The 27568-nt window shown below is 41.0% G+C and overlaps 1 long non-coding RNA gene across 1 annotated transcript; it reads right to left on the bottom strand.

Annotated features, from left to right (window-relative positions):
• Positions 1–5374: 5374 nt before the first annotated feature.
• Positions 5375–26956, bottom strand: LOC147581077 (uncharacterized). The gene is made up of 3 exons (XR_015251384.1): positions 26552–26956; positions 13719–13884; positions 5375–5504 (listed from the first exon to the last, which is right to left on the bottom strand). It is a non-coding gene; the product is annotated as an uncharacterized LOC147581077 (long non-coding RNA).
• Positions 26957–27568: the final 612 nt, after the last annotated feature.

Raw genomic sequence — 27568 nt, 5'->3', positions numbered from 1 at the left:
GCTGTGCTTAAGACTGAATTGTTTTCAACTCATTATTACTTTTCTGTTGTTGCTTGTTTCCCACAGCAGCAGAATGAGAACGGCTATATTGGTTAGTTGGCATCAGAGAGAGACCAAGTGGAACATAGTCCTTGAAAAACGCCACTCCCCTTTCTAAAATAGCAATTTAAAGTTATACAAGGTTTTTAGTTCCTAAAACTAGATGTCAATGTAAATGCTATACAAAGAACACTGGTCTATAGATTCTATACTCTTAAAGTGTTCAGTACTGCCCTCACTTTCTTCTTGAGGTTGCTGTATTATCTAAAAGCTGCAACTACTCTGTATAGTTTTCTCATAAGGACACTTACTGGAGTATAGTAAGGACTGGATATGTAATTAGCAAGTATAGTCTATTTGGGTAGATAAGAACTAAGAATTTAAAAATGAAGGTTTGTTTAAAGCCCAAACCCAAGGGTTAATAAAAAGACTTATGGTCGTCAATATTCATACCATTTTGTTGACTTGGGTTTTTGATTTGAACATAGTAACAGCTATGAAGGACAACATATGACCAGTTTCGTTTGTAATTGATGCTGAACTCATGATGTGTGCAGCTGCTGTGCACAATATCACCGGGTTTTAAATTACCCAGTGAAGAAATTCAAGATACCGTACTCTTGTTTGCCTCCAGAATGAAACCCAAAGTCTGAAGGAAAAACAAACTGTTGTTGATATTCTAAGGTGTTCTGCATTTTGAAAGCTTCCATCAGCTTTTCAGGCACTTCCACCTCTTCCCTTAATTTGTCACAATTTGGTTAAATGGGACACAATATATTCATATAATTAGAGAAGTGCATTTTTTTGAAAGTAAGTCGACAGGAAGCTGCCTACGTGAAGACTCTACTACTGTTTTAACCATTTCATATGCTAACAATACTAGAGTAAATGTCCTATTCGAACTCTGAAAATACTGTCATTCTCAGTTAACACTTTAACTAAATCTCAGCCCTGATGGTAACAAATGTGGTATTAAATCCCTGGACTCCCTTGTCTATACTTAGTAAATCATACCCTGGTATACCTCTGACAAAACCCCCACCTTTATCTATGAAATATAATATTATTGCTTTATGTGAGCAAAACCAATAGGTAACATTTGTAGAGCATTGACCCTGTGGCAGGCACTTAACATGTGCCACATGCTTTACAGGTATTAACTTATTTAATCCTCATAACAACCTATGAGGTTGTTAATGTGATTATTTATTTTTACAGATGCAGTGTCCAAGATTACACAGATAGTAAATAGTGGACCCAGGATGGAACAGGAGCCAGTCTGGCTCCCCGTGGCCTGCTTGTAGCCACCATACTTTATTGCTTATGTAAGCAGACATCCAAATTCATAAATGTATCTGTAGCTTGTCTATTTACATCAGAACCCACAGCAATCACTTATTTTGAATAAATATGCTGTAGCAACTCTGCCTATTGACATCAGTAGAGCCCATGTTTGCTTGTTCTTACCAGACGGCTATAAACAACAACAGAATAGGCATACATATAAATTCTATATAGAAGCTATTTATATTGCTGGTCATAAATTAACAAAGCTGTCACTTGAGTTGGAGAAAAGACAGATACGTTTCAAGGTCTGTTCCATTTGTGTGCACACGCATGCACGTGCGTGTTGGATTTCCATTGTGGGCACTCTATATGCCTTGCTCATGGTGCTTTGTACCCTTTTATTTAATAAATTATGATAATTTGTTGAATGTGCATCCTCCTCAGAAGTGCTAGGGGAGAAAGGAATAAAAGGCGTGCAAATGATTTCATCCATGAGAGGGTGTAGATATTTCACCAGAAAATAAATAAAACTTATAGGAAAACCTTAAAAAATACAGTATAAAGGAATTGGTTCCCAAAGTGCATGGGAATCTTACCGACTATCTTTTCATTTTAACAATATTTGGAACCTGGGGGTGCCTGGGTGGCTCAGTCAGTTAAGGTCTGACTTCAGCTCAGGTCACAATCTCGAGGTTCGTGAGTTTGAGCCCCACATTGGGCTGTCCGCTGTCAGCACAGAGCTCGCTTCAGATCCTCTGTTTCCCCCTCTCTCAGCCCCTACCCTGCTCATTCTCTGTCTGTCTCTCTCTCTCTCTCTCTCTCAAAAACAAATAAACATTAAATAAAAAACAATATTTGGAATCTGCACAATTTCCTCCAGAACCAAACCCTGGCACTGGGTGATTTGGGGCTATTACCACTGCCAGCATGAAGAGTAAGCAAAATATGGTGCCACTCTAGGATATTGGTCATTTGCAACATCACCCTCACCGTCCTCCCCCACCCCCTGCCATTCTCCCCCTGGAATACTTTCTGTTTCCTCCAGAGAACTCTCTAGTTGATGTAAACATGCAACTCAAACTAGACAGCACATTACAAAACCACTTCTGGGCTAAGATCTTCGAAAACCTGACTGTCATTTTGGCAGAAAGTAGTGAGCTAAGAATTCAGCAGAAAAGGTGAATTTTGATTGAGGGTGAAGGAACGTGGAGGAACCGTGTACACACTGATAAAGAAATAAAACTTTATCCAGACAGTGGGCGACTACTGGATATTAAGCAGGGGAGAGGCAAAACTGGATATTTGTTCTGGAAGAATAATTAATGGCTATGTGAAAGATAAATTGGAAACAGACTTTGGTCTGGAGAGAAGCTAACCCATTTCTGCAAAATCCCAGGATTCCAGAAACCTTCCACAGGCAGAAGTGACAGGACTTGGTGCCTGATAAAATGTGTCTGCAGGAGGGGAGCGCGATGGAGAGAAGGAAGAAAGTAAGATAACTGAGGTTTGTAGTGTGAACTATGTAGATGGTAAAGTCGTTAAACAAAATAGGGGTAGTGTGAGCATGAGGGTTGAGCTGATGGGTGTGCGTTAGATGTGTCAAGAGGAGGTGGAACCCTCCACCCAAGAGACCAGCAGTGGCACTAAGGAAAGTGGAATAACTAAGGAAAGTGCATTTCCTCGTATCTACTATGCATAATGATTATATCCAGAGGAGAATTAAACTATCTGGGGAGTGAGTGACTAGAGAGGGAAAAAATTTGAGCTGAGGAAGAAACTCTGGGAAAAAAAAAACAAAGGGAAGGAGCAAGAATGTCTGGCAGAATCTTGCTTCTGCTGGGTAAGATTCTATTACAGCTTGTTTTTAAGTTCTGTATAGATTTCTTCAAATGGCCCATGAGGTGAAGGCAGCTATTTCAAAGCCCAGAATGTCCTGGTACACAGTTATTTGAGGCTCCCTTTGGCTCCCATCCCTCCTGGCAGTGAGATTAGCTGCTCTGCTGACCATAACGGTTCCTGGAAATGAGGACAGTGAGGTTGTCTCAGAGGAGGCTTCTCCTCTGCCCTGATTCCCTAGGGCATGTGTACTACCACACCGCAGAGACGTAGCCTGGCTTGTGCTGGGTGAGAACACTTCTCTCCTGAGGTTATGGTTCAGAAAAACGGAGAGAACTCTTATTGCTCCTCTACCCCTACTGATAAAACATTTAGAGCTTGGACCTAACGCAGTGCATGAGGGTCCTTTGTGAGATTCCTCTCTCAAGCCATGCGTGTAGCTTGGCCAGGTGCATACCATGGTTAGTAATTACCTTTATTAAGGATTCACTTCTCAAACGTCTTGGTCATTTTGGTGCTCATTATTATTTTTATTTTTGAGAGCCGAATTTATTAAAGGCAGAGTGAGGGTGAAGATACAGACAAAGCGTCCAGGAGACTGGGAAAGGAAAGGAGAGTGAGTCTTATGTTTGCTTGGGGCCTGGGGTTTTTATTGAGGATTGTGGTCTGGTGCTTATTTTAAAGTCGTTAGCAGGAATGGATGGTGAAGATGGTCACAGGGTGCTGAAAATACTCAAAATGTTTTACAACGGATGTGGTAATGAAGAGTCATTGATAAATAAAAAATGTGTGGTCTAAAAAATTAACAAATAGGGGCATCTGGGTGGCTCAGTCGGTTAAGCATCCGACTTCGGCTCAGGTCACGATCTCATGGTTCATGGGTTCGAGACCCATGTCAGGCTGTGCTGACAGCTCAGAGCCTGGAGCCTGCTTCAGGTTCTGTCTCCTCTCTCTCTCTGCCCCTCCCCCGCTCACACTCTGTCTCTCTCTGTCTCTCAAAAATAATAAATAAAAATGTTAAATTTTTTTTTTAAAAAAATTAATAAATAGCATCTAGCAAATTAGAGGCATGCTGGTAGATAAAACAAGAAGCAAACTAAACATTTCCAATAAAACTGATAAGGAAAAAACAATTACAATGTTCCTCAAGGGCTTCCACATAAAATGCCTCTCCCCTCTGTTTTGCTGCAAGGTGTGAGACCAAAATAATGAAAGGTTTCTGGAAACCTTTGCCTGACCAGAAAAGATAGGAAAGCCAAGTTAAGTCTTTCTTACTAGTTAATATTTTTAAATATTTACTGTTTGTTAACATGACACAAAATAAGCCATTGACAATTGGTTAAACTGAAACTAGAGCAAAGCTAGAAGATTTAATGGCTGGACAGAAGCGGTCAAAGGTACAAAGTTATGCAAAGGGTAGTTTCAATTATCCAAGATGACTAAATCCTAGAGGTCTACTATATAGCATAGTGCCAATAGTTGACAATATTAAAAATTTGCTAAGAGAATAGATCTCATGTTAGGTGTTTTTATCACACACACGCACACACGCACACACGCACACACACACACACACACACACACACACACTCATAATAAAGAGGGCAGGAAGAAACTTTTGGAGGTGAAGGATATGTTTATTATACCATAGATTGTGTTGATGGTTTCATAGGTGTACACTTATATCCCAAATCATCAAATTGTATACATTAAATACATATGGCATTTTGTATGTCAGTCATACATCAATAAAGTGGTTTATTAAAAAGAAAACAACAACAAAAAGAAGTGCCTACAAGAACCTGAAAACCTTCAAAGGGTTGTACATATTTCTCCCATAGCATGGTGATTTCCACGTTAAAAGTTTTTCAGGGACTCTGATCAACTCTAGGGATAGCTCCTAGCTTAGCTTAAGTAATGGCTGAGAACATTTAAATATTAGTGATCATTATAACAAATTATTGTTAATTTTACATTTAAAACATGGGGGCGCCTGGGTGGCGCAGTCGGTTGAGCGTCCGACTTCAGCCAGGTCACGATCTCGCGGTCCGTGAGTTCGAGCCCCGCGTCAGGCTCTGGGCTGATGGCTCAGAGCCTGGAGCCTGTTTCCGATTCTGTGTCTCCCTCTCTCTCTGCCCCTCCCCCGTTCATGCTCTGTCTCTCTCTGTCCCAAAAATAAATAAATGTTGAAAAAAAAAATTTAAAAAAAAAAAATAAATAAAAAAAAAAATAAAACATGCCTCTAAATTGTGTATCCTGTATTAATGTAGCATCAAGGGACAGGGATTTCATCCCAGCCTTGACACTTTATCTGTGTCTCCTCAAGCAACCCACGTTCTCACCTGTAAATTAAATTGAACTCAGTTATGTATAAGACCCATTCTAGAATAAAGATACTCCCCCAGCCCCAGGACCCCATCTTTTAATCATTCTACTTATCTGCTTCAATAAAACATTTTATTTTTAAAGCACAGTTTGGCAGTAAGGTATGCTTTTTGGTTTGATTTAGTTGATCACAGAAGGGGAGAAGAAAGGACACAGTACATTCTAGATTCTGGTTGTTTCTTCCCATCCCCGTTTTCCTTTTGATCTTTTCTTTTCTTTTCTTTTTTAGTTTTTTTAACGTTTATTCATTTTTTGATAGAGACAGAGCATGAGTAGGGGAGGGGCAGAGAGAGAGGGAGACACAGAATCTGAAGCAGGCTCCAGGCTCTGAACGGACAGCACAGAGCGCGATGCGGGGCTTGAGGTCACGGACCATGAGATCATGACCTGAGCTGAAGTTGGATGCTTAACTGACTGAGCCACCCAGGCGCCCCATGATCTTTTATTTTCTTTAAAAAACATTGTTTAATGTTTATTTTTGAGAGACAGGCATGCACGATCAGGAGAGGGGCTGAGAGAGGGAGAGAGAGGATGTGAAAGTGGGCTCTGTACTGACACCAGAGAGCTCCACCCTGGGCTCCAACTCACAAACTGCAAGATCATGACCTGAGCCAAAGTCAGACCCTTAATCGACTGAACCACCTAGGTGCCCCTTACGTCTTCTTTTTAAATGATTTTCTTTTTTCTCTTATTTCTGATTTTTAAATGTAATACATCATGCAAGTTTACTCATCTGTAAAATGGAAATAGTGGTATCTACACTGCCGTCTCACAGGTAGGCTGTTGTGAGAATTAAATGGACTCAGTGCATGTACACACTGGAACAGTGCCTGACATATAGTCCTGTAAGCACTCAAAAATGTCAGCTGATATTATTAGATTATTAACATTAGTTTTCTACCTGTTCACCATAAAAATCAGAAAACTCAGCAAAACAAAAATAATAAAAATTATTTATGATTTATGATACCATTCATATGATTATTGCTATGGAATAATAACAATTACCATGGAGGTACTTATGCTTGCAGACTCCTCTCTCTCCTCTCTGTCTCTCTCTGTGTGTACCTATATGTGTTCATGTGCGGGTTACAAATGTAGTCTGTGGCTGGGCCCCCTTTGTGGCTCTTATGTTTGTTCTTTTTTCATCTTTAGGCCAGACTGATACATTAAATTCAAGTGCAATCCACTGGTGATTATTACAGTTTTTACTGAATGCTTTGAAGGGCAAGAAAGACAGCATTACATCATACCTATAGTGTAAAATCTCCTTAAACTCTTTCAGCTTCTCTCTTTCCCCCTAAGTCGCTCTACCCCTCACGGTGTCTCTTCTCTCCCCTCCCGTGCACCACTCCACGGCTACTCCAGCTGCCTCTGGTTCCCTTGCCCACAGGACTGCTGAAAGCATGCAGACTTGGTTCAGCAGAGTCCTCAAACCGAGGCTTTTCTGGACAAACATCAGCCACCTGTTCACTGTACTAGGGTGAGTCAGTTCATCTGTGTACATGTACTTTGACACATACCAGTGGGAAAGGATGTCCCTAATTCTTAAGTTTAATAATTGTCTTTCAAGCCAGGAGAGATCAAAGAAAAAGAACCTGGCAAATCCAAGCAGTGGGCATCAGTGCACTGACTCTCTGACCCCCTAAGTGGTCCACTTGGTCACCATCAGCTCATCAGAGTGTACCCTAAGAGTTCTGGGATGAAAGTCCCAGGATGACCTTGATGGCACCCTGGTCCCTTCAACATGTCCTTTGGATATCTGAACCCAGGGAAAGCCCTCCCCTTGTATCTCTCCGTTTAAAAAAAGTCCAGGTATACGAAATGCTTCAAATGAAAATGATAGACATCACAACTCCTCAGTCTCTTCTGGGGTTCTTGAAATATTGTTAGCATCTGTAACTTAGTGATGAGCTAAACAAAGCAGATGCATCACCACCATCAAATTACTTAGCTCGTGGGGCGCCTGGGTGGCTCAGTCTACTGAGAGTCTGACTTATGATTTCAGCTCAGGTCCTGATCTCAGGGTCGTGGGATAGAGCTCCACATTGGGGTCTGCACTAAGAATGGACCCTACTTAAGATTTTCTTTCTCTGCCCTTTTCCCAAGCTCACACTCTCTCTCATCTCTCTAAAAGATGATAATAATAATAATAATTACTTAGGTGTGATTTTTTAACTGGAAATATCACCTATGTTCAAAAGTGATGTTTTGATGTTCCCCAAGGCGCTGCCATCTCTAATGCTATGCACCACATCAGACCTTGCCAATCTGTTGTCCCAGAATTTTATATAATGTGCTATTTGTATCTATGCATGTATATACTATATTGGTCTGCTCAGGCTACCGTAACAAAATCCCGGAGACTAGGTAGTTTGAACAATAGAAATTAATTTTTCACAGTTCTGGAGACTAGAAGTCCAAGATCAAATTGCCGTCAGGATTGGTATAGTGAGGCCTCTCTTCCTGGCTTACAGACAGCCATTTTCTCCCTGTGTCCTCAAATGGCCTTTCCTCTATGATTGCACAGGGGTGGGGAGAGGACAGGGAAGGAGAGAGAGAAAGAGGAAGATCTCTGGAATCTCCTCTTCTTATAAGGACACCAATCCTATTGGATTAGGGCCCCACTCTTATGACCTCATTTAAACTTAATTACTTCTCTAAAGGCCCCATCTCCAAATACAGTCACATAGGAGGTTAAGGCTTCAACCTATTAATTTTTTTGTGGGGGAAGCACAGTTTAGTTCACACCATCTACCAAGCGCCAGAAGTCCCAGATAACTGTATAGCAGCAAAGCAGAGGATTTGTTTTGAATAAAGATCTCATTATAAGCTATAATATTTCTAAAAGGAGACATCTATAGTAAACACATAACTAGAATTAGACAAATTCTTCATAAAGGCTTTCCAAGTATTTTCCTTGAGAAGTTGAAAATTCTTTTTTTTAAGTTTGTTTATTTACTTATTTTGAGAGAGAGAGAGAGAGAGAGTGTGTGTGTGTGTGTGTGCACATGTGCACGAGCAGGGGAGGGACAGAGAGAGAGAGGGGGAGAGGGAATTCCAAACAGGCTCCATCTCACAACCATGAGATCATGGCCTGAACCAAAATCAAGAGTTATATACTTAACCAACTGAGCCACCCAGGCACCCCTGAAAATTCTTATATACAATTATGATGACATAAGAATTTTAAGGGTTCATTTCCTTTCAAGAGAGCATTCCTTGAAATTTCATGTCCTTTCTTAGTGATAAGTGTGAATCAGATTAAGGTGTTCCTCAAAAGCTGCATTTTACAGTCCTATTTATTCTAATAAGTTTTTTATTTTGCTCTAATAAGTTTTGTATGTCAATTAACACAAATTTAATTATTGTTATTATAATCTACTTGACTTCACTAAAACTAGCTTCCTTTGTTATAAATTAGTTTGGCTTTTGAGAAAAGTTCATTCAAACTGAATTATGAGAGAAGAGATATTTAATTCAGTATTTTAATTTTTTTCAGGCAAATATGATTTAATTTTTTAAAATATTTTTAATGTTTATTTATTTTTGAGACCGAGAGAGACAGAGCTTGAGCGGGGGAGGGACAGAGAGAGAGAGGGAGACACAGAATCTGAAGCAGGCTCCAGGCTCTGAGCTGTCAGCACAGAGCCTGACAAGGGGCTCAAACTCGTGAACCACGAGATCATGACCTGAGCTAATAGGCTGCTTAACTGACTGAGCCACCCAGTTGCCCCTAAAAATCTAGAATGTCACTTATGTTATCATTTTAGACAAGCAAACAGTTTATTCATTGCCTAATTTATACCACATGGCAAAAATTGAGGCTCTCATGTCTTTACTTACCTAAAATTAGTTTATGAGCACCTGAGTGGCTCAGTTGGTTAAGCATCCAACTCTTTGGCTCAGGTCATGATCTCATGGTTCATGAGTTTGAGCCCTGCATTGGGCTCTGCACAGATAGCACAGAGCCTGCTTGGGATTCTCTGTCTCCCCCTCCCTCTCCTTCCCCCACTCGCACACGCTCTCTTTCCCTCAAAAATAAACACTAAAAATAAATAAATAAATAAAGTTTTTTTGTAATTTTACCCAAGTGTGTTGTTACCCAGATATTAGTTTCTTTCTCCAGTAACACTTGACCATTCAGAGATCTCCAATTACGAGGACATGTAAGATGGATCTATCATATTCTTTGAAAGCTTTAAAGCCCGTATTTGACTATAACATTCGATATCAGGGTTTAGCACAGAATCAAATTAATTGTGTTACAATGTATGCCATTATATTTGAGATGGGAATAAAAGACTTAAAGTTATTACACTGGAATGTCCAATGATTTTTTTTTTTTTTTTTTTTTGAGAGACAGAGAAAGACAGAGCTTGAGCAGGGGAGGGGCAGAGAGGGAAACAGAATTCAAAGCAGGCTTCCGGCTCTGAGATGTCAGCACAGAATCCGACACTGGGCTCGAGCTAATGAACCATGAGATCATGACCTGAGCCGAAGTCAGACACTCAACTTATTGGGCCACCCAGGCTCTCCTGTAATGTCCAGTGATTTACATTCATCATTAAAAGAGATCTTATGCCACATAATTTTAGACTACTAGAGAAACTACAATGACAAAAAAGAAGAATAACGCAAAGCATTTGAAGGAGAAAGAGAGAAAAAAGAAGGGAAATGAGGAAACTATGCAATAGTGACACTTTTACATTGTTGTAGTCTTATTTAAAAAATTTTTTTAAATGTTTATTTTTTTTATTTTTTTTAAGTTTATTTATTTTTGAGAGAGAGAGAGACAGAGCATGAACGGGGGAGGGTCAGAGAGAGAGGGAGATACAGAATCTGAAGCAGGCTCCAGGCTCTGAGCCATCAGCCCCAGAGTCCGACACAGGGCTTGAACTCACGGACGGCGAGATCGTGACCTGGCTGAAGTCGGACGCTTAACCGACTGAGCCACCCAGGTGCCCCAAATGTTTACTTATTTCTGAGAGAGGGAGAAAGAGATAGAGTACGAGCAGGGAAGGGGCAGAGAGAGAGGAAGACACAGAATCTGAAGCAGGCTCCAGGTTCTGAGCTGTCAGCACAGAGCCTGATGCAGGGCTTGAACTCACAAATGGTGAGATCATGACCTGAGCCGAAGTCAGCTGCTTAACTTACTAGGCCACCCAGGTGGCCCTTAAAAATTTTTTTTAATTTTATTTCAGAAACAGAGCATTAGTAGGGGAGAGGAGCAGAGGGAAAGAGAGAGAATCCCAGGCAGGCTCCATGCTGAGCCAAAATAAGGCTCTATCCCACAACCCTGGGATCATGACCCGAGCCAAAATCAAGATCAAGTGTTCAATCAACTGAGCTGCCCAGGAGCCCCCTATTTAAATATTTTTTAAAAATTAAGTCTGCAATAAATATAATAAAATATACACACAAAATATGCATTTTTAGCTCATGGATTGAACATTGAAGGTGAAGTTAAAGAAAACAAACTAAGCAAAATAAGTAAATAAACAAGTAGAAAGACCAAAGTTGCCAACTCATGACCAGTCTATTTCTCTGTTTTCAATTAATGGTTAAGTTTTATGCAAGATCATGTTAAACCACAGTTTCTACATTGCACAATAGGATCATCTATCGTACTGCTAATCTAAGAGAATCTGATCTTCAAATACCCAAGGCTGTGAAATAAACAAACTCCACACACTTTAACCTAGATTCCAGTTTCAAACTCGAAAATTCTAGGAAGTGTTTCCCGTGTCCTTTTTTGACTTTTGAGTACTAATATTTCCATTAGTTTTATTGTATATTTTTTTTTAATTTTTTTTTTCAACGTTTATTTATTTTTGGGACAGAGAGAGACAGAGCATGAATGGGGGAGGGGCAGAGAGAGAGGGAGACACAGAATTGGAAACAGGCTCCAGGCTCTGAGCCATCAGCCCAGAGCCCGACACGGGGCTCGAACTCACGGACCGCGAGATCGTAACCTGGCTGAAGTCAGATGCTTAACCGACTGCGCCACCCAGGCGCCCCAGTTTTATTGTATATTTTTAAATCAATATAGAAGCTGAGCAAGTGTTTGTTAGTTAACTTTGGTTGACTTGGTATCTGAAACAGCAATAATTAGTAAAGACTTCAGTGGTATTGAGACTCATATATGCAAGGAAATTACATCACTCTACAGATAACCGGCTTAACCAATCCATAATAGTGACAGGACAGCAAGCTTATGAAAGTGGAAAAACCTTAAAAACTGACCGAAAATATTGTGGCAGTGGATTCCACTTTTACCCTCTGCTACTCATACCAGAGAAGTTGGCCACCATCCCTTGACATATTGCCACATATTTTTTTATGACAAAATATAGAACTGATCACAAGAGGGACATCTGGGTGGCTTAGTTGGCTGAGTGCCTGACTCTTGATTTCAGCTCAGGTTATGGGCTCATGGTTCATGAGATCGAGTCCTGCATCGGGTTCTGTGCTGATATTGCAGAACCTGCTTGGGATTCTTTCTCTCCCTCTCTGTCTTCCCTCCCCCCACTCACATACACTCGCACATGCTCTCTCTCTCTTTCTCTCAAAATAAATAAATAGACATTAAAAAAAATTGATCAAAAGAGAAATAAATCTATTCTGAGGGAATTTGTAAGATTAATAAGTATATAAAACATGGAAATTTTCTGAGTATAAAAGTATATTAATATACACGGTTAGAAATAAGTGATTAAAGCATAATATAGATATATGTCTTAAAAATACTTTGTGTATTAAATTGCACTGAATTAGCAGAATTAGATGAACATGACTCATTTGGTAAGGATGAGTCTTGGTCAGCAAGATTCTTGGAAACACAGGTCTAACAAGAAGAATGAGACTTCACAGTTCAAAATTCCTGTGACAAGAAAGAGGAAGAAACAGAAGTGAAATTTGGGAAGAATTTATTCAAAAACCAGTGATTAAGATCAAAGAGAAGGGTTGGATTTGTGAATAAAAGAGTGTTCCTGAATCTCAAGAACATTTGGAACATAGTGGCTGTTTTTTTCCTACTGCTATTGTTACACCAGCATAAATAAACTAAATGTTCCTGGATAAATATTATTCCACATGTTCTACCCAGGGGCAGATGAACCATGAAGCTCGATGGAGCTTAATCTTCAAGGGCTGAAAAGGGCTTAGAAATGGTTTCACATGGTCATATGTTGGAGTAAATTTGAAGAAGATATTTCAATCACAGTCACCTAAGACTTAAGATCTCTTTCTGTTCTGACTTTTCTTCTGAAAGACTTTCCCTATGTGGTCATGTCACATTGGAATGGCCATAAACATTTTGGGATCCATGTAATGGGAAATTGAACTGGGTGTACGTTTGGTTTCAGTTACTGGACTATAATTATGTGCATTGTAGTCACCTCTGTGTAGAGGAAAGTACTGCTGGTTGTCCAAGGATAGAAATGGCTTCCAGTAATATTCCTACTGTCTGCTATGCCAACTCACCAGGCATCCTGTTACATTGGAGGTGCAGAACCAAAGGTCATATTGCAATGTGACCTTATCCTCCAATGGATGGCACCATAAGTATGTGGTAGAGGAGAAGAAACAAGGTTTGAAATAAATGGAGGTAAAAGCCAGTTATTGGCGGGGCGCCTGGGTGGCGCAGTCGGTTAAGCGCCCGACTTCAGCCAGGTCACGATCTCGCGGTCCGTGAGTTCGAGCCCCGCGTCGGGCTCTGGGCTGATGGCTCAGAGCCTGGAGTCTGTTTCTGATTCTGTGTCTCCCTCTCTCTCTGCCCCTCCCCCGTTCATGCTCTGTCTCTCTCTGTCCCAAAAAAATAAATAAACGTTAAAAAAAAAAAAAAAAAAAAAAAAAAAAAGCCAGTTATTGGAAATTCTTCCAAACACTAGATATGTAAAATTGTTAGGAAGGCAAGAATATATTTTCATCTTCCTAGTCAAACAGGAAGTACTATCCTTTCGTGATATACTCAACAATGCAATGTATACAACTATAAATGTATCATAGTTTCTCCCCCCTCTTTTGAAGGAGATTGCACATAATAGAATTTATCAGAATTATTGTTTGCAGTGTACAAACTTAGGAGGACTATACACAATGAGTATATCTGTCTATGAAGTCATACATTATACAGGCATTGCAAAGTACTAGATTTTGTCTCAGCATACCTGATGCAGCTGCTCTTGACAAAGGCTGATGACACATCAGTCATTGGAAGAAGATTTAAATGATTCTTGATTTAATGCAAATTACTGGCATCAATAAGGATAACATAAAGCTCATTATATTCATCTGAGATAGGATATGGCAGACAAATTGATTGATGAATGCGGCCTATTAAAAAAAAATAAGGTTGATCACTGCCCAAGAAAACTTGAAATGTCTTGAAATTTGACAGCTCATATGAGGCTTTAGTATATTTGACAATAATTCTAAAAATATGCATGACATCAGAGTCATTACTAGTCATGAAATATGAAGCTAAAAAAAACTTTTTCCAGGGGTGCCTGGGCAGCTCAGTCAGTTAAGCATCAGACTTTGGGTCAGGTCAGATCTTGCGGTTGTGAGGTTGAGCCCCATGTCAGGCTCTGTGCTGACAGCTCAGAGCCTGGAGCTTGCTTTGGATTCTGTGTTTCCCTCTCTCTCTGCCCCTCCCGCATTCACACTCTGTCTCTCTCTCGGTCTCTCTGTCTCTGTCTCTGTCTCTCTCTCAAAAATAAACATTAAAAAAAAAAAAAACTTTTCCAGATTATCAATAATAAAAAACAAATTTCAACCAATCATGCTAAACTAAATTTATGCTCCTTATAGAAAATATTACAAACCATTGTCATATGAAGAAGAGATCAGGGGTGCCTGTGTGATTCAGTCAGTAGAGCATGTGACTATTGATCTTGGGGTTGTGAGTTCAAGCCCCACGTTGGGCATACAGATAACTTAAAAAGTGTGTGTGTGAGAGAGAGAGAGAGGGATCAAAGTTGTCTATGGAGTAAAGTAAGAAAGGAGAAATAGTACCATAGAGAGGTTCCAGGCACCTGTAATATTTTTCTTCTGGATTTTCTGGTATTTACAATATTTATTAACTTTAAAACATTTGAAGTTTTATTAAGTAATCTCTATGCTCAACATGGGGATTAAACTCGCTACCCTGAGATCAAGAGTCCCATACTCTTAACAACTGAGTCAGCCAGGCACCCCAACTTTAAAAAATTTTAAATGACTATTTCCTCTTCTTTACTTCTGTACCTGTAGTAATAGCTATTGCTCTCCTGCCCTGATTCCCTTCAGCAAGACAGTGCACCCATCCTAGCTGCTGCAGTGTTGACTACTAAGGATTTACATCTGTACCCTGCTGTAGCAAACTGATCGTCCACAGCTTAGGGGAGCCACCCTCCCTAGAGATGCTGGGGATCTTGAACTACCTGCATGACTGACTGATGCTCGGGCATAAAAGCCCCTGCCTTATAGCAGGGCAATACACACTCTAGAGCTCCCCAACAGATCAGGCCAAGGCTAGATATCTTCTGAAACCACACCTTTGCTTAGCTTCTCTGGCCTTATCCTGCATCCCTCACTCCCCAACAATTTCCTGAGAGCCAGCCCTTGATAAATCACTTGCTCAAGAATCCCAATATCAGGCTTTGCTTCTAGGGAACCCCACCTAAAAGAGTATCTAATTGTGTCTGCTTTCAGACCGAGCCCACCCTTTGGAGGGATAATGAAGTACCTGCCATTTTGAAGTGACAAGATTAGTTATAAGCCCATATAAGGAGCAGCTGGATCTCCAGATGCCAGCTCTAACATTGCATAGCCAGGCACCTAGGTGGGTGGGTGTTGGGTGCCTTTCCCATCCCAACAGAAGAAGACAGGTATTCTCACTGCAAAAGTGAAAACAGAGCTCTAGCCTCAGGGATATTTCAGGGAAGTAAGACAAATGGTAAAAAAGGAAGGTTAAGTTAAATTCCATGTATTGAGTTGTGAGAACCTTAGTGCCCTGCCCCTACTCAGCTCGTAGAATAATAGCCAGGCTTGCACCTTCTACAGGAGGATAAAAGGGGTCTCTCTCTCCTGAAAAATAGAACAACAACAACAAATAAACAAATAAACAAAAACTTAGCCCAGGAGGAAAAAAACCTGCAGTTGCCAATATTTGGGCATCTACAAAATAAGACCTAAGTATTAGTATAGTGAAGCCACCAATTAACACACCCTGGCCAAGCTTCCAATCCATTTTTTGGTGTTTTTCTCTTAAATAAGAACAGAGAGCCGAGAATCACTAAACTTTTGAAGAATGTTTCTACCAGCTCGACCCTGTTGCCAGTCTAAGGGCCTGTGACCATGAATCCTAAAGATACCGCTAACTGACCCCTGTTCTAGTTCTGAAACTCTCAGTTCAAGGGCATATGTTGGCCTGAGAGGCTGCAGGTGATTATAAATAAATAAATAAATAAATAAATAAATAAATAAATAAATAAATAAATAAATAAAGAGACTGTGTTCATGCCCAGTGTTTTGCACTGGACAATGCTCTCTCTTGATGTTTATCATCCACTCCGAGATTGACAGGGTGTGCAACTAGCTCTAATGAGGCGGTCTCTGACACATACAGGATTGGCTTAAGTGCAGAACTTCTCCAGGCTCTCAGCTCCTAAAATTACCCAATGCAACTGCTCACCATTTTTCTACTGAAAACAAATTACTAGCTTGCTGCCAGACACTTACTGAGACTGCACCACTATTGAAAGACACCTATGACCAAAGATTCCAATACTTTTCTGGATGATACAGAAAAACAATGGAATAAGCAAGGAGCAGCTCAATCTCATTGATTTAATGTGACTGATATATTCAGGAACGTGAGAAGGCACAGCACGGGAGAGGTTTAGAGAATTCATGGACCAGAGGCATGCACCGTCTGGAGATTACATTGTCATTGCATGCTCTCTCTCTGACAAGGACTGACGTTCAGAGAGATGTCACTAAGTTTCATTTATTGATGGCAATGTCCACATTAACTACAACCTTAGTGATGGAAGGCAAGAGAATCTACTTATATGTAGTATGGCTGGATGCACATTCCAATGTCTTTGCTTAGATTCCCCTGAAGCAGAGCCAGGGACTCATAAGTGCAGGTGACTTATTTGGAAGATAATTCCAGAAAACAGGGGAGTGATACAGGCAAAAAGGAAAAGCCAGTAAAATGTGTGTTATTGAATCACTAGACACAGCTAGGGATCAATCTTGTCTGGGACCCTGTGAAAAACCCCAGAATCCACTTGCAATTATACACTATTGTACACTATTGATAAACGGCATATATAGTTAAGTAAAACACAATATTGATACTATGTGTAGAGAAAAAGAAAGTAAAAATAACTTTATAAAACTGTATAAAAATATTTATAAAACAGTGTTCTGAGAACTAAAGTTCTATTGGATGTCATTTTGAGCACAAGTATAGTCCTTTAAGTAGCAGTTTTTAAAATTTATTTTTATTTATTCTATTTTAGAGAGAGAAATACAGAGAGTCTGAGCAGAGGAGAAGGAGAGAGAGAGAGAGAGAGAGAGAGAGAGAGAGAGAGAGAGAGAAAATCCCAAGCAGGCTCCATGCTCAGCACAGAGCCCAATATGGGGCTTGATCCCATGACCCTGGGATCATGACCTAAGCCAAAATCCAATCTGATGCTCAACCCAGTGAGCCATCCAGGCACCTCCTTGAAGTAGCATTTAAAATGCTGCTGGGGGCGTCTGGGTGACTCAGTTGGTTGAGCAGCCGGTTCTTGATTTCAGCTCAGATCATGATCCCAGGATTGTGGGATCAAGCCCCGGGTCAGGCTCTGCACTGGGTGTGAAGACTGCTTGGGATTTTCTCTCTCTCTCTCTCCCCTGCTCTCTCTCTCTCTAAAATAATACATACATACCTACATACATATATACATAGAATGCTGATGAATGACGGGACACCTGGGTGATTCAGGTCAAAATCCCGGGTCATGGGATCAGGTTCTGTATAGGCACCTCTATCCCCACCCCCCTCACCCCACGCTGAGCATGGAGGCTGCTTAAGATTCTCTCTCTCTCTCTCTCTCTCTCTCTCTCTCTCTCTCTCTCTCTCCCTGTTCCCCTCTCCCATCTCATTCATGCTCATTCTGTCTCTCAAATAGATAAAATCAGATCAAATAAATAAAATACTGATGAATGAGATTAAAATTCTTTTTGAAGAGACATCATTTTGAAAGTCTCTAGTTTCATGATGTTGGTTCCCATAGTTGGTTCATCTGAAATTTCGATTCACTTCAAAAGAGCTTCTGTTTTTAGGATTCAGAGGTGCAGGAGAAACTCCAGCCCAAGAAGAGGGCTCTCTATAAGTGCTTCCCAGGAAATGGGAAGAAAAAGGAGGTTTCCACAGGAACAATGTCCTTGGATCGGGGGTAGTAATGAACCTCGTATCGGAGCACAGCTGGGTGAATGTGGCCTGGCAGCACAGGAGGCCTGAGCAGAGGGAAAAATCAGCCCTGCTTTCAGACCAAGCCCACCCTTTGGAGGGATAATGAGGGATCTGTTGCAAAGCTTATTGAGATATGGTGACTGCTAGCTCAGGGACCAGATCATTCTTATAACTTCAGCCATCATTTCTTCTGGCCTTGAGTGTCTAGATCTTTCTTCATTAAGTTCTTTTATCAGGGGAATTAGTTCCTCCTTCAGGTTAAAGTTTGTTCTCTTCAGCTTTCCATAGGTATCCACCTGGCTCTGAATTTTTGATGACTCCTTCTTTAGGCTAGTGTCCCCAAAGATGACTCAACCCCAACATTCCCCTTTTGAACAGAGCCAAGCTCATCAAGGGGTTGACACTACCTTGAATTACTTCAGCTGGTGTTTGTGAAATTTTCAACCAGTGTTTGTGAAAGCTGCATTCTCCATTTCACATAAAGTCAGTTTCTAGACAACTGGAGAAGTCTAAACAAATATGAGACCCACCAAAAAGCCAATGACAGATGCACACGCCACTGACTCCAGCTGGAGACCACAGAGGGTAAAGTCCAGATTCCCGTTATCCGGCCCCAGTTCCACAACCACCTCTTGTGGTTTCCCTACAACACCTGAAGCCAAGTTCTACAGTGGCTTGAAGCCCTTCCATGGCACTGAAGCTAGAACAGAGTTCTGCTTACATGTCGATAGAAATAAAAGTGGTGATCAAGTTTGGGGAAGAGGGTTACTGGCAGAATAAGGGAAATTTCTGGGGGTGATGAAACTGTTCTATATTTAGATTAGAGTGTTGGTTACACAGGGTGTATATATTTTTTAATTGAGATATAACTGACATACAACATTGTATTAGTTTTAGGTGTATAACGTAATGATTTGATATGTGTATCTATGATGAAATGATCACCACAATAAGTACAGTTAATATCCATCACCACACGTAGTTACAAAATTTTGTTTTCTTGTTATGGGAACTTTTAAGATCTACTCTCTTAGCAACCTTCAATATATAATACAGTATTGTTAATTATAGTCACCACACAGTACATTTTCTTATAACTGGAGGTTTGTACCGTTTGACCCTCTTCACCCATTTTGCCTAATCACCATCCCCTGCCTCTGGAAACCACCGGTCTGTTCTCTGTATCTATGAGCTCGATTTCTTTTTTAGATTCCACATCTAAGTGGAATCAGTATTTGTCTTTTTCTGATTTAAGAAATACTGTTTTCAAGAGAAAACACATTACATGCAAGAGACTTTTAACTGATCTGCTTGCACCAGGCTCTGTTTCACTACTCCCTGCAATTCATCCTATGCATCTCTGCCAGAATTATCCTTAGAAAACACAGATCTGATTTTCTTTTTTTTTAAAATTTTTTTTTTTTTCAACGTTTATTTATTTTTGGGACAGAGAGAGACAGAGCATGAACGGGGGAGGGGCAGAGAGAGAGGGAGACACAGAATCGGAAACAGGCTCCAGGCTCTGAGCCTGACGCGGGGCTCGAACTCACGGACCGCGAGATCGTGACCTGGCTGAAGTCGGACGCTTAACCGACTGCGCCACCCAGGCGCCCCAGATCTGATTTTCTTAATCCCCTGTTTAAAAACTTTTGATGGAGTCCCATTACCAAAAGAATTAAGACAAAGCTACACACACACACACACACACACACACACACACACACACACACACAGAACCTCTCAAAATTCGGTTCCTAATCTCCATTCCAACTTCTTTAGCATTCTTCCTCCCCCCCTCCTGCCCCGCCCCTGTTGAACACACCACACTACCCCCACCACCAGGTAGTTCACTGTCTCTGAAATGTCCTGTTTTTTCTGCTCCTCAGTGACTTTATACTCACCCTTCAATAAATGCTCAAACATCAATTTTCTCTACCATAACTTGCAGCCTCCCTTCTCCACAGAGAGCTAATGTTTCCATCTTGTTCTACATAGTACCCTGAAATCTTTGTGTACCACTAATGAAACTGTATTATAATGCTTTGTTTACATGTGCATCTCTCTCTAGCTAGAATGTCTCCCCAAATGTAGGACAACTTACCATTGGTGGTACTACTACAGATGGTTTTATGTGTTACACTGACGCAGCTTTAAATATTGACTTGCATAGGGTGAGAATTGGTTCCCTTTTAATACTCTACATTGGGGAGAGTTTTAGTTTGGTACTAGTGTGGCTTTAACATCTCTCTATTGAATGATTAATTTCCCTTTTTAAGGGAGAGCAGGCCTCGGTCTTGGAACCTTTGTAGACAAAAGTAATTCGGGGCGCCTGGGTGGCTCAGTCAGTTAAGCGGCCGACTTCAGCTCAGGTCATGATCTCGCGGTCCGTGAGTTCGAGCCCCGTGTCGGGCTCTGTGCTGACAGCTCAGAGCCTGGAGCCTGTTTCAGATTCTGTGTCTCCCTCTCTCTGACCCTCCCCCATTCATGCTCTGTCTCTCTCTGTCTCAAAAATAAATAAACGTTAAAAAAAAATTTTTAAAAAAAGGTAATTGGCTAGAATTTACTTTTTTTTTTTTTTTAAATGATATTTTGTAGGGTGCCTGGGTCACTCAGTCAATTAAGCGTCCCATTTCGGCTCAGGTCATGATCTCCTGTGAACTGACCTGTGTCGGGCTCTGTGCTGACAGCCCAGAGCCCGGAGCCTACTTCAGATTCTGGGTCTCCCTCTCTCTCTGCCCCTCCCCCACTTACTCTCTGTCTCTCTCTCAAAAATAAATAAACATTAAAAAAAGTTTTTAAATGATATTTTGTAATGACTACCCTCTGTGAAACTTTTAAAATTAATATTGGTGATAGAGTGTTCTTTTAAAATAAAAGTAAGCCAATTTAAAGAAAAAATAGTAAGCCTATTACGGTAAAGAAGTGCATCATGGCAAAAATCTCATAGGATATACAAAAATGACTTAAGTTTGGGGAATACTGGGCCAAGACTTTCAGAATTCGGAAGCATAACTTCATCCCCAGTTCCTGGTAACTATCTTTAAAATACAGTAGATCATCACTAAACATTAACCACTACCTCTAACATTTTCAAGATCCAAGTGCCATTTTAGGGAATATGTTGGGTAAAGTGACAGACCTTCGGTAAGCTAACTTTTTCTGAAAAAAGTTAGCATTGTTATCATATAAATGACCTTTTAAATTATTTCCTAGAGCTGCTGTGGAAGAAATCAACTTCAAAAGAGGATATGATCATAAATTTTTCAACTATATTGTGTGGAATAATGTCTTATAAACTAAAGTTCAGGAGCAATAGAAGAAAGTTTACAATGCATTCTTTGCAAATCACCACATTACTCTTTACCTTTGACGTCATGGTACATTTTAAGAAAGGGTAGACCAGAGCAGCTCTAACTAGAGGAGAGCTAGCACCATCTGTTGGGGAGTGAGTTGCCAGCACAAGAGAGATTCACTATCAGGTGGCTTCATTAATCCTCAATTTGTTTCTTCAAAATACTTTTCATCGCACAGATTGCAAGACATTCACACATAGCCAAGTACAAGTTAATTTTCAATCAGTTCTTGTGCTCCAAGTTGACAGTTAAAAACAAAATTAGTTCAGGAGCACCTGAATGGCTCAGTCAGTTGAGCATCCAACTCTTGATTCTGGCTCAGGTCATGATCCCAGAGTCATGGGATCAAACCCTATGTCAGGGTCCCCAGACTCCCTGCTGAGCATGGAGCCTATTACGATTCTCTCTTTCCCTCTGCCTCTCTCCCTTGCTCATGCTCATTCTCTCTCTCAAATTAGAGAGAGACAGACAAAGAGTAATGCTGCAACAAATGCCCTTTTAAAAAAAAAAAACTAGTTCATTAATCTGATTAAGATACACTAGTCTTTCATGATTTGACTCCTTAGTTACAGACCTGATAATTAACCTGTTTTGATCCATTTAAGAAGCGGAAGAAAAATTAGTTATATTATATAGCCACATACACTACAGGATTGCTTCAAAATAAAAGATGTTGCTTGGTCTCATAAACCAGTCTTGGCATCTTTCGGTCATTGATGGTAATTAGAAATTTGAATTTCAAACTTTACTAGTAATCCAGAAACAGTGTCATATACTTTCAAACTTATCCATAAAATCTGCCATTGAAATTGAGAGGGTTGTGTTTCTCCTGTCTACCATTTGGAATAGATGCTCCAAAGTCACAAAAAGAGGAGAGATATCCAGCTAAGATGGCCCACTGCCTTAGAGGGCAGGTAGGTGGAGAATGACAGCAAGTCCTAAGTGCTCAGATTCTAATTTTTTTTTTTCAACGTTTATTTATTTTTGGGACAGAGAGAGACAGAGCATGAATGGGGGAGGGGCAGAGAGAGAGGGAGACACAGAATCGGAAACAGGCTCCAGGCTCTGAGCCATCAGCCCAGAGCCCGACACGGGGCTCGAACTCACAGACCGTGAGATCGTGACCTGGCTGAAGTCGGACGCTTAACCGACTGCGCCACCCAGGCGCCCCAAAGTGCTCAGATTCTAAATGACAAGTTAGCTATCGGCAATCTCCTCCAGAGACAGGGCTCAAGAGTAAACATTAGAAATAAGTTCTTTGTGCCTCTATTTAAAAATTTTTTTTAATGTTTATTTATTTTTGACAGAGAGAGAGAGAGAGAGAGAGACAGAGCATAAGCAGGGGAGGGACAGAGAGGAAGGGAGACACAGAATCTGAAGCAGGCTCCAGGCTCTGAGCTGTCAGCACAGAGCCTGATGCGGGGCTCAAACCCATGAACTGTGAGGTCATGCCCTGAGCCGAAGTCGGACGCTCAACCCACTGAGCCATCCAGGCGCCCCTGTGCCTCTATTTAAAAATTTTTTTTTTTTCAACGTTTATTTATTTTTGGGACAGAGAGAGACAGAGCATGAACGGGGGAGGGGCAGAGAGAGAGGGAGACACAGAATCGGAAACAGGCTCCAGGCTCTGAGCCATCAGCCCAGAGCCTGATGCGGGGCTCGAACTCACGGACCGCGAGATCGTGACCTGGCTGAAGTCGGACGCTTAACCGACTGCGCCACCCAGGCGCCCCTAAACATAACTTATAGATTACTGATTTTGAAGAGTTGCTCAGCAAGACAAATTTTAACAAGTTAAAAAAAGATTCTTAATTTTTCTTACTATTTTCTTTATGGAAGTGTGATTTCAGTGAAAAGTTTAAAATCTGTTTACTTTTGAAAAGTGAGATAAAGAAATGTTTGTATCTAAACTGGAAATAACTTTTTCGACTTTCCTAAAATATTTTCCAGTTGAAGTCTGTCTCTTATGGGGAAAAATCATAGATCATGACTTTTATTTATTTTACTTATTTTTAGTGCTCACTTCGACAGCACACATACTATTTATTTTTATTGAGATATAATTGACATATTATACTGTACGAGTTTAAGGTGCACAACAGTGTTGATTTGTATACTACAAGATGTAGTACACCTTTGTATACTGCAAGATGATTACTACTGTATCATTCACTAACACCTCCATGCTGTCACATAATTATTATTTTTTTGTGGTGAGGATAGACTGACATTTTTAAAATGTATTAAATGGAGGGCCACCTGGGTGGCTCAGTCAGTTAAGCATCAACTTTGGCTCAGGTCATGATCTCGCGGTTCATGAACTTGGTTCGTGAGTTCGAGCCCCACATGGGGCTTGCTGCTGTCAGCGCAGAGCCCCCTTAGGATCCTCTGTCCCCTTCTCTCTGCCACTCCCTGGCTTGCACTGTCTCAAAAATAAATAAACAAAAAAACCCCACAATAAAATGTATTAAATGGAAAGCAGTAGTTACTGCAAAAAACCCCAGTATATTAAACTCTGCTATGAAAGAGGGACAATAGTTATTAAACAATGGTCAGCTTTTGCCAGTGGTATACTCCTTGGGAATTCTCTGGCAATTTAGAGAGAACATTAACTCTCCCAAGCCTGTAGGATACCATTGGTAAAGAAAGCAATGATTGATTTACTGAATGGCACCTAGCTAAATTCTAGGACTTAGGGTAAATATGTAAATGTTTGTGAGTCTAGTGACAGGCAGGGTATTTAGTCTTGACTTAAGCCTTTTCCCCACTGCTTTAAGAAGGCAAAGTACAGGGGTGCCTGGGTGGCGCAGTTGGTTAAGCGTCCGACTTCAGCCAGGTCACGATCTCGCACTCCGTGAGTTCGAGCCCCGCGTCGGGCTCCGGGCTGATGGCTCAGAGCCTGGAGCCTGTTTCCGATTCTGTGTCTCCCTCTCTCTCTGCCCCTCCCCCGTTCATGCTCTGTCTCTCTCTGTCCCAAAAATAAAAAAAATAAAAAAAAAAAACGTTGAAAAAAAAAGAAGGCAAAGTATAGTTTCAACAGTTACTCATCGCAGCTGGTTTGAGGACCTGGTCAAGACACTGGCTAAGCCTACTGTTGTATAACCTTCTTTCATTGTCCGTTCTTGACCATGTCCCTCGTTGGGCCTTCCAACTAGAAAACAGCTTACTGACACTTCTTTACACTTCATATTCAGAAACAGGAAGTGCATACCTTTTTATGTACATAATTATGGCTCCACAACTAAATTAATTTATTAAATAGTGTACACATTTAAGGTGTGCAACATGATGATTTGAGATATATACACAGTGAAATAAATACTACAGTCAAGCTATTTAACACATCCATCTCCTTACAGTTACCATTTCCACAATTTACTTTAAATCAATTCCAGCTACTTTCAAAGTTCAAGTTTCTAACTGAAACTTTTATAGTTTAAAATCCTTTCTTCAGATACTTCTAGCAATAGGAACAACAACAACAACAAAAACCCACTCCTCGTGCACTGTAAGACTTTTCACATACTCCTACAAAAGCTTTTTTTCAAACTGCAAAGAGCTTTCTAGGGCTTTTCCAATTTTATTTTATTGTTATTATTTTTTTTAAAAAATGTTTATTTTTGAGAGAAAGAGAGAAAGAGTGTGAGCAGGGGGGGTTGCAGAGAGAGAGAGGGAGACACAGAATCCGAAGGAGGCTCTAGGCTCTGAGCTGTTAGCACTGAGCCTGACACTGGGCTCAAACAAACTGTGAACCACGAGATCATAGTCCGAGTGGAAGTCGGATGCTTAACTGACTGGGCCATCCAGGTGCCCCAGGCATTTCCAATTTTAAAAAGGATTTTAAAAATAATAATCTGACAGTATCAAAGGTAAGAAGAAGAAAGTAAAATTCAGAGTATAATGCCTCCACTCAGAAAAAAATCCTATTTACATCTGGGCACATAAATACATATATTTTTAACTAAGTAAATTCACAGTTTACATGGAGTTTTTACCCTACTTAATATGTCAGGCAATAGGTTTATTAATGACTCATTTCGCACAAAATCAAGTCTCTTTTCCCCACAAGGTCAGTGTAATGGGTTGAATGGTGGCCCCAGAAAAGGTATGTCCAAGCCCTAATTCCCATATATGACCTCATTTGTAAAAACAGGTCTTTGTAGCTACAATTAAGGATCCTGACATGAGATAAACCTGGATTATCTGGGTGGGCACCAAATCCAATGACAAGTTTTCTTATAAGACAGAAGAAGAGAAGGTCATGTGAAGATGGAGGCAGAGACTGGAAATATGCAGCCTCAAGCCAAGGAATGCCTGCAGGCACCGGAGACTGACTAGAAGAAGCAAGGAAGGATTCTCCCCTAGAACCTTTAGAGAAAGTGTGGTCCTATTAACACCATGATTTTACACCTCTGACCTCCAGAACTGTGAGAGAATAAATTTCTCTGTCTTTTTTAAAGATTTTATTTTTAAGTAAATCTCTACACCCAATGTGGGACTGAACTCACAACCCTGAGATCAAGAGTTGCATGCTCCACCGACTGAGCCAGCCAGATGCCCCATAAATTTCTCTTGTTTTACACAACTGAATCAGAGGTAACTTGTTATGACAGCCCTAGGAAACCAATATAGTCAGCATTCCAAACTTCCCTACTATAAACCAGGTCTGCTCCCCAGCCTCACTTTCCTGTTCTTCAGCTTTTTGCTCGTTTGCCTCCTATCATTCCTATATTGCCTCAAAGTCACTGCATATGCTGTTTTCAGTGCATGGATTGCTCTTCTTCAGTCTTGAAATACCTGCCCAAGACTTCGGGTAAAAATTCAGTAACACTCTAGTCCTGTTTGCCAACCACTATTAAGGTCCCCTCTCCTTCAGCATAGAGCTCTTACCACAGCCCTTGTCATGGTCTATGTCTTTATTAGTTTTTAGATTCTCCCTCCCTACCAAATTGTAAGCTCTATGAGACTAGGAACGCTGACCACACCTCCTCATCCCTTTTATATTCCGTGTAGTCCTGTGCCTACTATGCCAAAGTAATTCTTTTTTAAATGAATGGCCACTGTTCCAGAAGCGGTTCTAGACCTTGGGAAACTCTCACAGCCTTTGAGTCTGAGCTGTGTAGGGTCACCCTATTATTTATCCTCCAAAATCTACCACTTCTGAGAATAAAAAGGAGTGCTATCAATAATTATAAGTTACCTGGGGGTGCCCGGATGGCTCAGTGGGAAGAGTGCATGACTCTTGATCTCGGGGTCTTGAGTTCGAGCCCCATGCTGGGTGTAGAGATTACTAAATAAACAGAAACGTATGAAAATAATAATTAACAAGTTACCTTGTTACAGTGCTGGGTAATACGCTGTGCCAATGATAAGAGTAAACCTGAAAGCAGAAGTGTAACTAGAAAGGGCTGGGCTACATTTTGGAGCAAGGGAAGGAGGATACTTTAAATTTGCTTAATCACCAGGACGCCTGAGTGGCTCAGTCGGTTGGGGAACCAACTTCACTCAGGTCATGATCTCACAGATCTTGAGTTCAAGCCCCCTATTGGGCTCTGTGCTGACACCTTAGAGCCTGGAGCCTGCTTCGGATTCTGTCTCTCTCTCTCTCTCTGCACACCTCCCCCCGCCCCCCCCCCCCCCACGTTCTGCCTCTCTCCTTCCAGAGAAAATAAAAATTAAAAAAAAATTTTTTAATTTGCTTAATTGCCACTGCCTTTTCATTGCTTTCTTCTACATCACGTCCTCATTTGTTCGTTTATTGTTGCACCCTCTCTCTACAATAAGGGTTGGGACTTGGCCTGTAGTGTTGCTATATCCCACACCTAACACATTCCTGGTGCATAGTAGGCACTCAGCAAACATCTAAATGAATGTATCCACACCTGAATAGTGTGCCCTAAGTGAAGAATCAAAACACAAACAAAACCCCGAATCCTCACAATTTTAAAGCCTTATTAGGCTCAGGGCTAAAGGAACCGTAGGCGGAACTAGTGCCAAGGTCTTGGGCTGAGGATGTAGGGATGAAGGCCCCACGGGCCATCCGCTGTTCAGCAGTTGAACTCTACCTTCACGACCACCCACTCCGACGACTCCCAACACCCTCTCTCCGGATCCTCTATCCTCCGCCTCAGTTTCAGCTCCTAGGACCCCGCTGGCCTCCGCCCTCCTGACACTCTCTGACCCCAAGCGCCCCCTTTCCAGACCCCTCGGACTCCAG

This window comes from Puma concolor, chromosome B2, assembly GCF_028749965.1.
Source record: "Puma concolor isolate L17-30 chromosome B2, mPumCon1.1.hap2, whole genome shotgun sequence".
Lineage (NCBI taxonomy): Eukaryota > Metazoa > Chordata > Mammalia > Carnivora > Felidae > Puma > Puma concolor.
The sequence above is the reverse complement of the archived record's forward strand: the minus strand, read 5'-3'. Positions and strand labels throughout refer to the sequence as shown.